This window comes from Gossypium hirsutum, chromosome A12 (assembly GCF_007990345.1).
Source record: "Gossypium hirsutum isolate 1008001.06 chromosome A12, Gossypium_hirsutum_v2.1, whole genome shotgun sequence".
NCBI lineage: Eukaryota > Viridiplantae > Streptophyta > Magnoliopsida > Malvales > Malvaceae > Gossypium > Gossypium hirsutum.
This window is the reverse complement of record NC_053435.1, coordinates 90744635-90762600: the sequence shown is the minus strand read 5'-3', so window position 1 is coordinate 90762600 and position 17966 is coordinate 90744635. Positions and strand designations below refer to the sequence as shown.

The 17966-nt window shown below is 32.2% G+C and overlaps 2 long non-coding RNA genes across 2 annotated transcripts; both read left to right on the top strand.

The window, feature by feature from the left end:
- The first annotated feature begins 3012 nt into the window (after positions 1–3012).
- LOC107928678 (uncharacterized) lies at positions 3013–3475 on the top strand. Its single transcript, XR_001692670.2, has 2 exons — positions 3013–3120; positions 3211–3475. It is a non-coding gene; the product is annotated as an uncharacterized lncRNA (long non-coding RNA).
- Positions 3476–6217: 2742 nt separating this feature from the next.
- Positions 6218–6661, top strand: LOC107928679 (uncharacterized). Its single transcript, XR_001692671.2, has 2 exons — positions 6218–6309; positions 6400–6661. It is a non-coding gene; the product is annotated as an uncharacterized lncRNA (long non-coding RNA).
- Positions 6662–17966: the final 11305 nt, after the last annotated feature.

Sequence of the window (17966 nt, the reverse complement as noted above, 5' to 3'; positions counted from 1 at the left end):
AAGGGAATTTTGGTTGCAGATTCAGAGATGATGGCAGAGGGAAGAGGACCTGTCATTTCGTGTAATGCAGTAAAATCAAAGACTGTCAGGGTATTTGAACCGTGTGCCCCAACTATAATTGCATTAATAATCTTTGTACTTGCCTTTTAGACGCACCTCCATTTCCATAATCTTAGAATCTACACACTCTTATAGTTGAATTAAATGGTGAGATTTTTTTGTGTAATTTGAAATAAATGATCTTGTAATGGATTTAATCAGAAATAAATATTGTTATTATTATTATTTTAATTTTCTTTTTACCCTTTTCTCTTCCCCCCTCCATTTGTAGTAGTGTAAAGTAGGTTACATTTTAAATAAATAAAAAGAGTTACAATCTTGTTTTAAAACTAAAAGAAATAACAGTAAGAACAAAAGATCGAGGAGAAATTAAGACACAAAACGAGATGATAATTTTTCTTTCTACTTGTATCTTATAAGCTTAGATATGGCTTCAATCTATAGGGCGTCAATAATTATAGGCTAAAAATAATATAAACATGAATATAAAAACTCAATAAAATGAACCAGTATTTCATAAGTTACAAGTTCCAACGTATTCTTTTGGTGGGGACACTTCGTTAATTTATTAACAACACTCTTCACTAGATGTGTATCAGATGGAAACGTGCTCTGTTAAAAATTTAATAGAAAAAATTGCACAATCACCTATTATAAGCTACAACATTAAAAACATTTTCTAAGAAAACTTAGTTGGACAATACCTTGGGTAAAGGAAAGAGTAAACATGTTTCACACTCCCCTAATTTTAAAAATATTCAAACATGGTACAAAATTTTGAAACAAATTTATGTTGCTAAATACTTCGTCAAAGAGAATCATACTATGGAGACATGCCTTTTTAATTTCAATGATAACCATTGAGTTTGGTTTTATACTCAAGGTTCATTTGCCAATAATTCTTTTGCACATCACAATATAGGTGGGGGAAAATAAGACCTTAAATAAAGTGACATTAATATATGCATGAAAGCCTCAATTAACTTCTTATAAGTTCATTTTTATCGCCACAATCAACATTTTTCTTATGCGGACATGATACCTTGCTATTGCATATCACTTAAGGAAAATTGTATATTAAATTTAGCCTCCTGGTTTTGTAGATTTCTTCATCCCCACTCTCTTTCTTACTTTATTGCAAAGATGTTCATGTAGTCCCGCTGATAGATAGTTGTATTGTTTCTTTATTCTTATTGAAACACATATTGAGTCTTTCTTGCCATTACTGTGACTTGAATAATCATTACCAATATGGTTTGACTCTTGCAGGTTTTGAGGATATTAGCCTGCCATTTGGCCTAGTTGAAGGCTATTATTGTTGTTTCAATTTGAGATTGCTATCTTCTAGTTTTTCTTCTTCTTTTTTCCTTTTGGTTTCCAACCTTTTAAATGCTTGTTGTAGTATTTCTCCTCAAGTTAATTTGGGTAATAAATAGAATTTATTGGATGTAGTGCCATTAATCTTATCAACATTATATCTCATCATCTTCTTGCTTTCTTTTAGAAGCTTTATAGGGCATGATTAGAGAAGAATGCACCTATCTTGGAACTCCTATTTTGGGAGATGCAATTTGCATATTATCCATAAGGCCTACACTATTACATGTTGTGTTAATAAGGACATCTTGACGTATTGCCCCTCTATTTATTTCATTAGTCAAACCGGATGTAATTTTATGAACTTAAAATCGAACAATCACTTTTTGCTTTTCTATAACCTCTCTTTTCAGGTTTGATAACATCTTTCACGAAGTTAAGACTCCTCCATGGACAACCTTGGTTATTTGTCTCCCTTTATCCCTAATCTATTGCAACAAATTTTGACCTTTTAACTGAAGTGATAGTGTCATTAGCCTTGTAGCGAGCCCAACGTACCAACTACTTCACCCATGATTTTCAATTTTAAATACTTTATTTAATTGATTTTGATGTTTTTGAAATTTAAAAAATAAATAAATAATTTTGAAAAAAGTTTCTTTCGATAGTGTTAGTCGATTGGTTACTATAATATTGAAATTAATTAAATTAATCTTTTTCTAAATTTTATTTTTTATATTTACAAGTTGTTCATAACGAATTCAATTCAAATAACTCATATTTAATATATTTTACCAAACTTAAATTTATTTTGATTATATAATATCGAATCTTTCATGTTAAGCTAAAAGCAAAAAAAAGAAAAAAACTAACATTCTTCATTTGGGTAAACAATTGATAATATGTTGTTATTTGGCATGAAAGATAAATTAATTAATTAAATTAATTGTAAGAAATTTTCTTTATTTTTATTCTAGCATAGCTAAGCATGTAGAATTCTTAGGTTTGCTCTAATGCTTTTCTTAAGATTTTGATTTTGCTATTTTGCATTAACTGAGTTGTTAATAGTATGTTGTGTAATATTTCTTCTTAGGTATTCACTCAAGTATAATTTCTTTAGTTAGCAATAGAGTAGTTCTAGCAATGTTTTACATGGTGCCAATTTTATCGAATTTTGATTGACGGTCACCAACTACTAAAAACTCTAGATTTGAGAAACTCTAGTTTTATTCATTGCACTCTCAATTTTTTTTCATTTTCATTTTAGCAAACTAGGTAAATAATAATAATTTTGACTAGCAAGAAAAATATAATTTAATCTTTTCTTCTCCTAGACCACAGAAAAAAAATTGGAACATAACTTGCATTTGTTTCTAAACGGTTAGACTAATAATCAAATTATTGGTATCATGCATTCCAAATTTGGTAGCATTAATTTCCATGACTACACTTAGAAAAAAATAATGATAATTAGTAAACAAAATCTCCATAAATCTTCTCAAGGATGTTTTGCTGATTTACTTTCCTTTTTAGACATAGTTTCGTAAGGAAAAAAATTAAAACATAACAATCTCAAAGAATCCAAAGAAATTAATATTACTCCATGCAACACAAAATAATATACTATATATATTAAAGCCATAAGCTCTACATTTCCACAACCATATTTGATTAGATATAAAGAGATGGAGAAGTTTTCATTCAATTTGTTTATATTCGCTGCCATCTTAATCTTTGCAACTCGTTAGTTTCTTCTTGTCCAACTCTTTTCTTTCCTTTGATATGAATATTATCTTTTTCGTTTAATTTAATACAAGGGAATTTTGGTTGCAGATTCAGAGATGATGGCAGAGGCAAGAGGACCTGTCATTTCGTGTAGATGCAGTGAAATCGAAGACTGTCAGGGTATTTGCGTCGTGTGCCCCAACTATAACTGCATTAATAATCTTTGTACTTGCCTTTCAGACGCACCTCCATTTCCGTAATCTTAGAATCCACACACTTTTATAGTTAAATTAAATGGTGGGATTTTTTGTGTAATTTGAAATAAATGATCTTGTAATGGATTTAATAAGAAAAAAAATTGTTATTATTGTTATTTTAATTTTCCTTTTACCCTTTTCTCCCCACCCTCCATTTGTAGTAGTGTAAAGTAGGTTACATTTCAAATAAATAAAAAGAGTTACAATCTTGTTTTAAAACTAAAAGAAATAACAGTAAGATCAAAAGATAGGAGAAAAATTAAGCCACAAAATGAGATGATAATTCTTCTTTCTACTTGTATTTCATAAGCTTGTATATGGCTTAAATCTATAGGGCTTCAATAATTATAGGCTAAAAATAATATAAACATGAATATAAAAACTCTCAATAAAATGAACGAGTATTTCATAAGTTGCAAGTTCCACCGTATTCTTTTGGTGGGGACACTTTGTTAATTTATTAACAACACTCTACACTAGATGTGTATCAAATAGAAACGTGCTCTGTTAAAAATTTAATAGAAAAAATTGCACAATCACCTATTATAAGCTACAACATTAAAAACATTTTCTAAGAAAACATAGTTGGACAATACCTTGGTTAAAGGAAAGAGTAAACATGTTTCACACTCCCCTAATTTTAAAAATATTCAAACATGGTACAAATTTTGAAACAAATTTGTGTTGCTAAATACTTCGTCAAAGAGAACCATACTATGGAGACATGCATTTTTAATTACAATGATAACAATTGAGTTTCGTTGTATACTCAAGGTTCATTTGCAAATAACTCTTTTGTACATCACAATATAGGTGGGGGAAAATAAAACCTTAAATAAAGTGACATTAATATATGCATTAAAGCCTCCATTAATTTCTTATAAGTTTATTTTTATCGCCACAATAAACATTTTTCTTATGCGGACATGATACCTTGCTATTGCATATCACTTAAGGAAAATTGTATATTAAATTTAGCCTCCTGGTTTTGTAGATTTCTTCATCCCCACTCTCTTTCTTACTTTATTGCAAGGATGTTCATGTAGACCCGCTGATAGATAGTTGTATTGTTTCTTTATTCTTATTGAAACACATATTGAGTCTTTCTTGCCATTACTGTGACTTGAATAATCATTACCAATATGGTTTGACTCTTGCAGGTTTTGAGGATATTAGCCTGTCATTTGGCCTAGTTGAAGGCTATTATTGTTGTTTCAATTTGAGATTGCTATCTTCTAGTTTTTCTTCTTCTTTTCTCCTTTTGGTTTCCTACCCTTTATAAGCTTGTTGTAGTATTTCTCCTCAAGTTAATTTGGGTAAAAAATAGAATCTATTGGATGTAGTGCCATTAATCTTATCAACATTATATCTCATCATCTTCTGGTTTTCTTTTAGAAGCTTTATAGGGCATGATTAGAGAAGAATGCACCTATCTTGAAACTCCTATTTTGGGAGATGCAATTTGCATATTTTCCATAAGGCCTACACTATTACATGTTGTGTTAATAAGGACATCTTTACATATTGCCCCTCTATTTATTTCATTAGTCAAACCGGATGTACTTTTATGAACTTAAAATCGAACAATCACTTTTTGCTTTTCTATAACCTCTCTTTTCAGGTTTGATAACATCTTTCACGAAGTTAAGACTCCTCCATGGACAACCTTGGTTATTTGTCTCCCTTTATCCCCAATCTATTGCAACAAATTTTGACCTTTTAACGGTAGTGATAGTGTCATTAGCCTTGTAGCGAGCCCAACGTACCAACTACTCCACCCATGATTTTCAATTTTAAATACTTTATTTAATTGATTTTGATCTTTTTGAAATTTAAAAAATAAATAAATAATTTTGAAAAAAGTTTCTTTCGATAGTGTTAGTCGATTGGTTACTATAATATTGAAATTAATTAAATTAATCTCTTTCTAAATTTTATTTTTTATATTTACAAGTTGTTCATAACGAATTCAATTCAAATAACTCATATTTAATATATTTTACCAAACTTAAATTTATTTTGATTATATAATATTGAATCTTTCATGTTAAGCTAAAAGCAAAAAAAAAAAAACTAGCATTCTTCATTTGGGTAAACAATTGATAATATGTTGTTATTTGGCATGAAAGATAAATTAATTAATTAAATTAATTGTAAGAAATTTTCTTTATTTTTATCCTGGCATAGCTAAGCATGTAGAATTCTTAGGTTTGCTCTAATGCTTTTCTTAAGATTTTGATTTTGCTATTTTGCATTAACTGAGTTGTTAATAGTATGTTGTGTAATATTTCTTCTTAGGTATTCACTCAAGTATAATTTCTTTAGTTAGCAATAGAGTAGTTCTAGCAATGTTTTACATGGTGCCAATTTTATCAAATTTTGATTGACGATCACCAACTACTAAAAACTCTAGATTTGAGAAACTCTAGTTTTATTCATTGCACTCTCAAATTTTTTTTCATTTTCATTTTAGCAAACTAGGTAAATAATAATAATTTTGACTAGCAAGGAAAATATAATTTAATCTTTTCTTCTCCTAGACCACAAATAAAAAAATTGGAACATAATTCACATTTGTTTCTAAACGGTTGGACTAATAATCAAATTATTGGTATCATGCATTCCAGATTTGGTAGCATTAATTTCCATGACTACACTTAGAAAAAAATAATGATAATTAGTAAACAAAATCTCCATAAATCTTCTCAAGGATGTTTTGCTGATTTACTTTCCTTTTTAGACATAGTTTCGTAAGGAAAAAAATTAAAACATAACAATCTCAAAGAATCCAAAGAAATTAATATTACTCCATACAACACAAAATAATATACTATATATATTAAAGCCATAAGCTCTACATTTCCACAACCATAGTTGATTAGATATAAAGAGATGGAGAAGTTTTCATTCAATTTGTTTTTATTCGCCGCCATCTTAATCTTTGCAACTCGTTAGTTTCTTCTTGTCCAACTCTTTTCTTTCCTTTGATATGAATATTATCTTTTTCGTTTAATTTAATACAAGGGAATTTTGGTTGCAGATTCAGAGATGATGGCAGAGGCAAGAGGACCTGTCATTTCGTGTAGATGCAATGAAATCGAAGACTGTCAGGGTATTTGCGCCGTGTGCCCCAACTATTGCTGCATTAATAATCTGTGTACTTGCCTTTCAGACGCACCTCCATTTCCGTAATCTTAGAATCTACACACTTTTATAGTTGAATTAAATGGTGGGATTTTTTGTGTAATTTGAAATAAATGATCTTGTAATGGATTTAATAAGAAAAAAATTGTTATTATTGCTATTTTAATTTTCCTTTTACCCTTTTCTCCCCACCCTCCATTTGTAGTAGTGTAAAGTAGGTTACATTTCAAATAAATAAAAAGAGTTACAATCTTTTTTTAAAACTAAAAGAAATAACAGTAAGAACAAAAGATAGGAGAAAAATTAAGCCACAAAATGAGATGATAATTATTCTTTCTACTTGTATTTCATAAGCTTGTATAGGGCTTATAGGGCTTCAATAATTATAGGCTAAAAATAATATGAACATGAATATCAAAACTCTCAATAAAATGAATGAGTATTTCATAAGTTGCAAGTTCCACCATATTCTTTTGGTGGGGACACTTTGTTAATTTATTAGCAACACTCTGCACTAGATGTGTATCTGTAACAACCCGTTTTTAGTCAAATCAGAACAGTGGTTTCAGAATCTCAAATCTGAGGTCAAAATTATTATTTTTTATTATTTTAATGTTTACAGTATGATATTATGATTGAGTGAAAATCTCGTTGAGAAATTTTATCGTTTGATTAGTCAATTTGATAAAAAGGACTAAATCGCGTAAAGTACAACAGTGATGATCTATTAGTTCAAGGTGTCAAATAGCAATGGAATATTAAAGTAAAGGTCCTTAAGTAGTAATTAGACCATTATGATGGTGAGTGGACATTTATGGACACATTATTGGGTGTTTTAAATGTTTAATTAAAGGTTAATATAGTAATTTAGTTAATTAAAGTAAAAATAATAAAACAAAAAGCTATCTATTTCATTTTTCATCTTCATAGCCAAATTTAGGGTTTGGGGAAAGCCATTAAAATAGCTTCAAAGTTCAGCAACTTCATGACTTAATCGTAAGTTCATTTTTGTCCCGTTTTTAATTATTTCTATGTTTTTGAGAACGTTGTAGCTAGGTCTAGCTAGCCCAGGGACTATTTTGTAAAAATTTTAAAGATTTAGGATGTTTCCATTAATTAATAAGCATGTATTTTGATGTTTGATGATATGTATACAAGTTTTGTTAAGTGATTTTTAGTGAAAATGCAAATTGGGGATTAAATTGTGAAATGTGGAAACTTTGTGGTTAAAATGTGAAATAAATTAAAAATATGGGCTGCTAGGGACCTAATTGTAAATATAATAGCATGGGTTGTGGTTAAATTGCATGAATTCGTGTTCTTATGAAATAAGGAATAAATTTTAAAAGTTGTGATATACTTAGGGCAAAAGTATAAATGTGCTTTAATGAGTGTTTTTGGATTAAATTGAATAGAGTGATAATTAAATAAGCTAAATTTGATTATATATAGATGAAGAAAAGTGAGATACGAACTTAGATTAGGGAAAGAATAAAGTTTCGGATTAGTTGACTTGTGTCGTCATTTTTACATCCGAGGAAAGTTCGTATGTAATAAGTTTCATTGTGAACATATTTTAAATGCTTTGATATTGCATAAACTATGAATACGAGACTACGGACATTCGAAGACGATTTGGCATTGGAAATCCCAGCTGAACCTTAGGAATAGATTAGGATACGAATAACATGTCATTAGGGGTTATTGTGATTATGTGATCCCGGTGCTGGTCTTGTACGTCCTACTGGTGGCTGAGTATACCAGCATGTGTTGCGATTACTTGACAGCTTATGTGAGCAGCACCGTGTAGCTACGTCTTGACCCAGAGCTTATGTGAGTAGGCCCGTTGATGAGCATGTATGTGATATGAGATTAAGATAGCATTGGCTATGTATGTGGCACTTTGGTGCGAGTTTCCCGTGTATTCGATAGTATTTCGAATGGTTCATCAGGTAAATGAAAGGCGTGGTTGAGTATGAGATTGATGCGAGATGGTACAGGTGTGTACATGAACGGTATAAGTTTTAAATCGAAGAAACTTGTGAAAGGCATGTTTAAATATTATGATTGAATATATGGAAGGTTTGTCAGATAATATGAGTTACATGTTGATATATTTCAATTTGATGAATTGTGCATTTATGAATAGATTGAGTTTATTTCATACGAGCTTACTAAGCTATAAAGCATACTTTGTTTATTTTTATCGTGCTTTATAGTGATTTCAAAGCTAACTCGGATTCGAGAATCGTCGGAGACTTCATCACAATATCCTACTATCACTTTGGTACTTTTAAACTTAAGTATTTTGAGTATATGGCATGTATAGGGATTTCGGGTTATTTTGGTTAAGTGTTGGTAATTAATTTAGCCATTTGAATTGGCTTGTAAATTTTAAATGTTTTGGTTTTTATATAGCCATGAGAGTTGACTTATTTTGGTTGATGTGGTGATGTATATATGTGTATAAATGGCCTATGCTATAAGGTTTATTTTTGCTTACTGAATGCTTAGATGAGATGTAATAGCCCAGTTTTAGCTAAATCAAAATAGTGGTTTCAGAACCATAAACTCGAAGTCGTAGAATCATTTTAATATTATTTTTGGTGTTTACAGCATGTTAATTGATATGTGTGAAAATTTCGTAATTTAATTTTACCTTTTGTATGCTTAATTTGATAAAAAGGACTTAATCGCATAAAATGTAAAAGTGGCATTGTATTTGTTAAAGTACTAATTTGCTATGGTTATTTAATTTTTAAGTCCTTAAAGTGAAATTAGGCAACTATTAAAGCTAATGGACGGTAATGGACAACCATTATGTGTTTTGTAATTTAAATATTAAGGTTAATATGGTAATTATGTTAATAAATGATAATAAAATAAAACAAAACATGAAATGGCCATGCATGTTCATCTTTTGGTCGAATATTGAAGAGATAAAGAACCATTTGAATGCTTTTAAAGTTCAGCACTTTGAAGCTCAAATTGAGATCAAGAAAGGAAGAAATCGGATTTGGATCTGGGGAAGTCGAAAGTTGTTGAATAGTTGTTCTGATCTATTCGTTTTCGTACGAGGTAAGTTCGTAAGTAAATAAATATTTTTGAATTCAATTGTATATGTTTATATCTATTGCCGAATTGATTAGTATTTATATTCATATTGTTGAATTGAATTGGGTATTTGATGATTTGTTTCAAGCTTGAGTTGATTGAATAACGAAGTCATAAGCTCCAAACGAACCTTAGGAATTGTACATGATACTAGTGTCATAACATTTGGACTTCTGATGTGTTAATTCGTGTAAGACCATGTTTGGGACATTGGCATCAAAGTGATAAAACATGTAAGACCATGTCTGTAACACCCCTAACCCTATCCATTGCCAAACTAGGGTTAAAGGCATTACCGGACAAAATCAGACCATTAACATTCATTTCATAAGCATCAAAGCAATAAAGTTCAATCATCAATATAAAGTCCCTTATATAGGTTATCGAGACCTTAAACATGCATTATAAAGGGGTTGGCACTAAACTGAACACATACAAAATTTTTCCAAAATTTAAACATTTTTCAAATAAGTACTAGACACACGCCCGTGTGAAAAGGCCGTGTGCCTCACACGGCTTTAGACACGACCGTATCTCTAGACTGTGTCAAAATAGGGCATACATACTGACTTGTTCACACGGCCACAAGACACACCCATGTGCTTTGGCCGTGGTCGAATCCGACTTGGACCACACGGCTAGCCACACGCCCATGTGTCTTGGCCGTGCTCGAGGCTGACTTACAATTGTGGGGTACCCCAGGGGACACACGACCATGCAACATAGCCGTGTGTCGCACACGGCTGAGACACACGCCCGTGTGGACAAAAATTGGCCATTTGAATAGCCAACTTGCCACCCCAATTAGGTCAAACCTACAAGCACCGAACCAAGCATAATTGCACAACATTATATGACCAATTCACAACCAAAACATAAGCCATTCATGACATATCATTGCCAATCAAATACATACTCATAAGCCTTACCAATCTATATCAAACATAAGTCAAAAGCTTGTCAAAACATTTCTTTCTATAAATCATTCAATTCCCTGCTAAAACTTGTCAAAACTTACCATCATTTGCCATTTCTTTTATCCAACTCAAACATATCAAATATAACATATTGCATCACATATCTTTTACCAAAACCATAACATATCCACAACCATACCAAACCATATCATATGGCTAAATATGAACATTACAAAACCTATCCAAAGTACTTCAAGCCTATACATGTCATACTTTACTATATACATTTTCAAAAGGTACCAAAATGAGATTCGATAGTGTGGTGACAATCCTCGACGATCCCCGAGCTCACAGTAGCTTTGATATCTATAAAACAATGCAAACATACATAGAGTAAGCTTTCAAAAGCTTAGTAAGCTCATACCAAAAATCATCAACAGTATATAAAATATAAAACATCAACACATAAGTACTTATAACTTCTCAATTCATCTATCAATTTTAAGCCAACACCATCCATATGTTCTTACCAATTCAATGAACTTTATAAGAATAATATCATCTACCACATAGGTATCATACGTACCTGAACCTTCCCGAACTCATTCATTTTCATTCTCACCTCTTGTTCGGATTTTTTACGACTTTCTAAAGATTACCAATGCTTTAAGCATTCACACACTTAGTGCTTTAAAGATTAGCCAAAGCTATAATAATTCCGCACACTTAATGCCATCTCAATTAATCGAAGCTATCTCGGTATTGCACACTTAGTGCCAAACACAATTGATTTCTCATCGTATTCATCCAAACCAAATATATATACAATCTATATATAATCAAAACATCAATACATACTTGCAATATCAAGTTTTACGTATGAACTTACCTCGTACTCGGAATTGTCGACTCGGACAGTTTACTCTATAATCTTCGACTTCCCTCGGTCTAAATCTAAATTCCTCTTTTCTTGATCTATATGTATTCAAAATTAACTCTTTTTATTCACCAAATAATTCAAATCAATCCATAAACATTCATTTAGGGCATTTCACAATTTAACCCTCACATTTTCACATTTTGACATTTTAGTCCCTAATTCACAAAATCACAAAATACACAAAGTTTGCTTGTATACTAGCTTAGTCGAATTTTCATAGCTCTTATACAAGTCCACACATTTCATTTATTTCACATTTTAGTCCTTCAATTTACAAATTTCACAATTTAGTCCATTTTATACATTTTTACTCAAAATCACTTTACAAAACATGTGTATCAAACACTAAGCTTTCATATTCTACCAATTAACATTACAAAACTCTTGGATTCATCAATGGCATAACTCAAAATATTCATCAAAATTAGAAATTCAAGTATGAGCTTTGTAGCATATAAAGCAATGATTACAAAAACGTAAAAATTATCAAAAACAGAACAAAAACACATACCTAATTAGCCAAGATGGGTGCCGAAACTTAAAGCTCTTCAAACTTAGGTTTTCTTTCCTATTTTCGGTGGATGAACACTAAAAATGATGAATGAAATATGTTTGTTTTATTTTATTTCATCATAATGCACTAATTACCTTTTTACCCTTGTAATAAAATATTAATATTCCATCAACTAATGTCCATTAATGTCATTTAATCAAAACCATGGTCAAATAGCCACATAAGGACCTCACAATTATAAAGTCAAATCAAATAGGCACTTTTAACATATAACAGGTAACTTTTACATTTTACACGATTAGGTCCTTTTTATTAAATTGGCACACAAACAATTAAATTTTAATACGAAACTTTCACACATGCTAATTCGTACATCATAAGCATAGAAAATAATATTTAAATATTTTTTCACTCGAATTTTTGGTTCTGAAACCACTGTTCTAACTAGGGTCTAAACTGGACTGTTACAATTCTCCCCCCTTAGGGATTTTCGTCCCCGAAAATCTTACCGTTAAACAGACTCGAATATTATCATCTCATAGCATCTTTAGGCTCCCACGTGGCCTCTTCAATACCGTGTCGATGCCACATCACTTTTACTAACAGAATTTTCTTATTTCGTAGCTCTTTAACCTCTCGAGCTAAGATACGGATATACTTTTCTTTGTAAGTCATATCAGACTAAATTTCAATCTCAGACGGAGGAATCACATGCAAAGGATCAGATCTGTATCATCAAAGCATTGATATGTGAAACACATTATGAATCTTTTCTAATTCTGGTGGCAATAACAATCTATATGCTACCGGCCCAATACGCTTGGTAATCTCATACGGTCCAATGAATCTCGGACTCAATTTGCCTTTTCTACCAAACTGAAGTACTTTCTTCCATGAAGATACTTTCAAAAACACTTTGTCACCGATTTCAAATTCAATATCTTTCCTTTTCAAATTGGCATAAGATTTCTGACGATCAGAAGCTGTTTTTAAGCTATCTCAGATCACTTTTACTTTCTGTTCAGTTTCTTTTATCAAATCAACCCCGTGAATCTTATTTTCACTAAGCTCAGTCCAATACAAAGGTGTACGACATTTTTGACCATATAAATATTCATACGGTGCCATTTTAATGCTAACTGAAAACTATTATTATAAGCGAATTCAATTAAAGGTAGATATTGTTCCCACGTACCTTCAAACTCAAGAATGCAACATCTCAACATATCCTTGAGTATCTGAATAATTCGCTCAGGTTGACCATCCGTTTGTGGGTGACAAGTAGTATTGAAATGCAATTTAGTACCCAGAGCATCTAGCAACTTCTTCCAGAATCGTGATGTGAATCTCGGAACTTTTTCTAGTACAATAGATAATGGCACACTGTGCAATCTTACAATATCGAAAATGTATAACTCAACCAACTTATCTAGTGAGTAATCAGATTGCACCAGAATAAAATGAGCTAATTTCGTCAATCGATCAACTACAACCCAGATTGCATCTTTCTTTCTCGAAGATAGGGGTAAACTCGAAACAAAGTTCATTGTTACTCGATCCCATTTCTATTTCGGAACCATAATCGGTAGTAACAAACTAGATGGCACCTGATGTTCAGCTTTAACTTGCTGATAGATCAAACATTTCGAAACAAAGTTAGAAATTTCTCTTTTCATTCCGGACCACCAGTAATGCTGTTTCAAATCATTATACATTTTTGTACTACCTGGATGCACAGATAACTGACTATTGTAAAGTTCATTCAAAATCATCTGAATTAATTCTAAATTTCTTGAGACACAAATTCAATCTCGGAATCTTAGACGGTCATCTTTATCAACTCTAAATTCTGAATCAGATCTAAATCACACTGAGCTCTTTTAGCTAAAATCACATTATCAATCTTCTGAGCTTCGATAATCCGCTGTAAGAAAAAAGGTCTTGCTTTCAATTCAGCTAAAACTAAACCATCATTGGGCAGAACCAAATGAGTATTCATCGCACGTAAAGCAAACAACGATTTTCGACTCAAGACATCAGTAACAACATTTGTTTTTCCCAGATGATAATCAATCATAAGTTTGTAGTCTTTTAGCAACTCTAACCATCTTCTTTGTCATAGATTCAGATCTTTCTGAGTCATCAAATACTTCAAACTCTTATTATCAAAATACACATGACATTTCTCACCAAATAGATAGTGGTGCCAAATCTTCAAAGCAAAAACAATTGCAGCCCACTCAAGATCGTGTGTCGGATAGTTCTTTTCGTGTGGCTTCAAAACACATGACTTTGCCTTCTTGCATCAAAACACATGACTTTGCCTTCTTGCATCAAAACACATCCTAGTCCAATCAACGAAGCATCACTGTAGATTACAAATTCTTTACCCGATTCGGGTTGTATTAATATTAGAGCTTCAGTCAACAAAGTTTTTAACTGATCAAAGCTGTTCTGACACTTTTCGGACCATTCAAACTTTACATCTTTCTGAAGTAGCTTCGTTAACGGAGTTGAAATCATAGAAAAGTCTTTTACAAACCTTCTATAATAACTGGCAAGATGTTACTTGGAGGTTTCTAATCCAGAATAGCTGAAGTCTTATTCGGATCAACTCAAATACCAAATGCTGATACAATATGACTAGAAAACCGATCTCTTGCAACCAGAATTCACATTTACTGAACTTTGCATATAACTGTTTATCTTGCAAAGTCTGTAGCACTATTGTCAGATGCTTGGCATGTTTAGTTTCATCTCGTGAATAAATCAATATGTCATCAATGAATATGACAACTAATCGATCTAAATACGGTCTAAAAATTTTATTAATCAAATCCATAAAGATAACAGGTGTGTTAGTTAAACTGAAAGGCATAACTAAGAATTCGTAGTGGTTGTACCTCGTTCTTAAAGCAGGTTTCGGAATGTCTGAGTCTTTCACTCGCAACTGATAATAGCCTGATCTCAAGTCTATTTTCGAAAACACAGCAGCTCCTTTCAACTGATCAAACAAATCATCAATTTGAGGCGGAGGATACTTATTCTTGATAGTCACTTTATTCAACTGACGATAATCTATACACATTCTCATCGTATCGTCTTTCTTTTTCACAAATAGAATCGGAGCACCCCAAGGTGAGAAACTCGATCTAGCAAATCCTTTACCGGTCAATTCTTGCAACTGAAATTTTAGTTCTTTTAATTCAGTCGGAGCCATTCTATACGGAGCTATCGAAATCGGAGTAGTACCAGGTACCAATTCAATGCCGAATTCAACTTCTCGTATCGGAGGTAAACCCGAAAGTTCTTCAAGAAACACATCAGGAAACTCACATACGACAGACACTGATAGAACTTTCTTTTCTGACACTTTCAAATTGATTATAAAAGCAAAGTAGGCTTGACAACCCTTTCTCACAATACTCAAAGCTTTCCTCGAAGATATCACAGCAGGCAATCCATTCCAATCACTAGATTCAATTCAGACTATTTCATCACTCTTGCATCTCAAATCAATAGTTTTCCATTTGCAGTTCACAACAGCATCATCCAAAGTTAACCAATCCATACCCAGAATTATATCAAATTCATTAAAAGGTAACAGCATTAGGTTAGCCGGAAAACAAGTGTCTCGAAACATTTAATTCTTGCAGACTTTATCAACCAAAACACATCTGCCTAAGGGGTTCGAGACTCTAATTATAAATTCAGTAGACTCTACAAGCAAAGTCTTACTATTTACTAAGTTCATGCATTTATACATATGTGTTGATCCAGGATGTATCAAAGCAATCACAGAAGTATCATAAAGAGTAAATGTACCTGTAATCACATTTGGTGACAAAGTTTCCTCACGAGCTCGGATAGCATAAGCTCTGGTAGGTACACGAGCCTCTGATCTAACAGCTGTATCTTTTGTCCCTCTCTGACTGCCACTAAATGTAACACCCTAAACCCGGCCTAGACTTGAAGTGTTTTTCAAAAATCATGTTCTCATTGAAAACCCTTCTTATTATTTAAAACCTCTAGCCATTTTAAAACTTGTGAAAACCTCAGTTTCCATTGGTTTATTAAAACTCATTCTCTTGTAAAAAATTATTGCATTTAAAACTTTATTTGCTGCGGAATCTTAGTTTAAAGTTTTGCAGAAACGTGATCTTTTGAAAAATAGTTATTATTTTGGAAAAGAAAATCGTGTTCTACTCCAGCAGTTATAAAACAGTATATAAAATTCCAAATTTAGAACCAAAAATTAAAAGAGGCCGTGTTACAGCCTAGATCAAATATAAGTACTTGTAAATAGATAACTTAAAAGAAATTCAAAAACAATAGCAGTTGTGTGGCCACCTCCGAGTCCTTCGCAGCACCGATCCTCCTAATGTTTGGGATTACCTGCACAGTTAATAAATGGGGTGAGTTTATGAAAACTCAGTGTGTCCCCTCCTAAACTAAAACGGTTAGTAAACAGACAGAATTCAGAATCAGTCTGGGCCAGAGCCCATTACAGAATCAGTATCATATGTAGATATGCAGACAGATTACCAGCCCAATCCAACTAACACACCACCCGTACCAACCAGCACACCATGTGGGGATAAAACTGACCCACCTAGCCAACACACCAAGCTTACCACCAATTGCAGTACTAATTCAACAGGACAGCTCAACGTTGTAGACAGGACAACACATAGCCGTAAACATTCCAGCAACGCTACCAGATAATAGGACGACTAGAAGTCGTAAGTAGAATGGCACAATGGCACAAAGCCATCGATAATTGCATTATGTTAGGCACATAGCCCTCAACTAGAGTAACATAACTGGCACACAGCCCTAGGTAAATGTGATCGACACAGAGTCGTCAATAATCATATATTGGCACATAGCCTTAGGCAAATACGTTTGGCACACAGCCATAATCAGGTTGGCACACAACCATATGTAGGTTGGCACAAAGTCATAATTAGAATAATTGGCTTTAAGCCATCGATAGTTGTATCATGTTAGGCACATAGCCATCAGCGACAGTAATATAGTCGGCACACAGCCTTGAGTAAATATGATCGACACAGAGTCGTCAATAATTATATATTGGGCTTAAAAGCCACCGGTGGATCCACGGTCATCAAACAACCATGCGATCTTTAATCGGTGGATCCACGGTAGCCAAGCAATCATGCGATCCTCAATCAGTGGATCCACGGTTGTCAAGCAACCATGCGATCCTCAATTTCTTCCTCTATTTCATAATCCCCACCCATGTGCAACATAATATTATATGAATGCAGCAAATATACACAGAGCATACAAAATCATACAAATCACAGTCACAACAGTCCAATCACAGTCATACATTCTCAGTCAAAACATAGTCAAATCAATCAAATTGTATTATCAGTGAGTCATATACCCTAGAGGGGCAGAATGGTCTTTTTACCTATTAGGGGTATTTTAGTCATTTCAGCCTATAAGGGTATTTTGGTAAATCTACAAACTAAGGGTATTTTAGTAATTTTGCAAACCAATGGTATTTCTGTAATTTTTGAAAGTCAATGGTATTTCTGTAATTTTATAAATTATGGGTATTTCTGTAATTTTCCAAATCAATGGTATTTTGATAATTTTCCAAATCAAGGGTATTTTGGTAATTTTAAAAATTGAGGGTATTTCAATAATTTTACAAGTCGAGGGTATTTCAATAATTTTACAGGTCAAGGGTATTTCAGTAATTTCACAAATCAGGGGTATTTTGGTAATTTTACAAACCAAGGATATTTTGGTAATTTTGCTAATTGACAGTATTTTGGTAATTTTATAAACCAAGGGTATTAAGTAATATTGTAAACCAAGGGTATTTCAATAATTTTACCCTACAGGAGTATTTCACCAGTTATATGCGTTTGAAAATAATATTAACTATTGTATCAAAATAAAAAATTTAAAGTTATTTAATGGGGTTGAACCGAGTCAAGAAA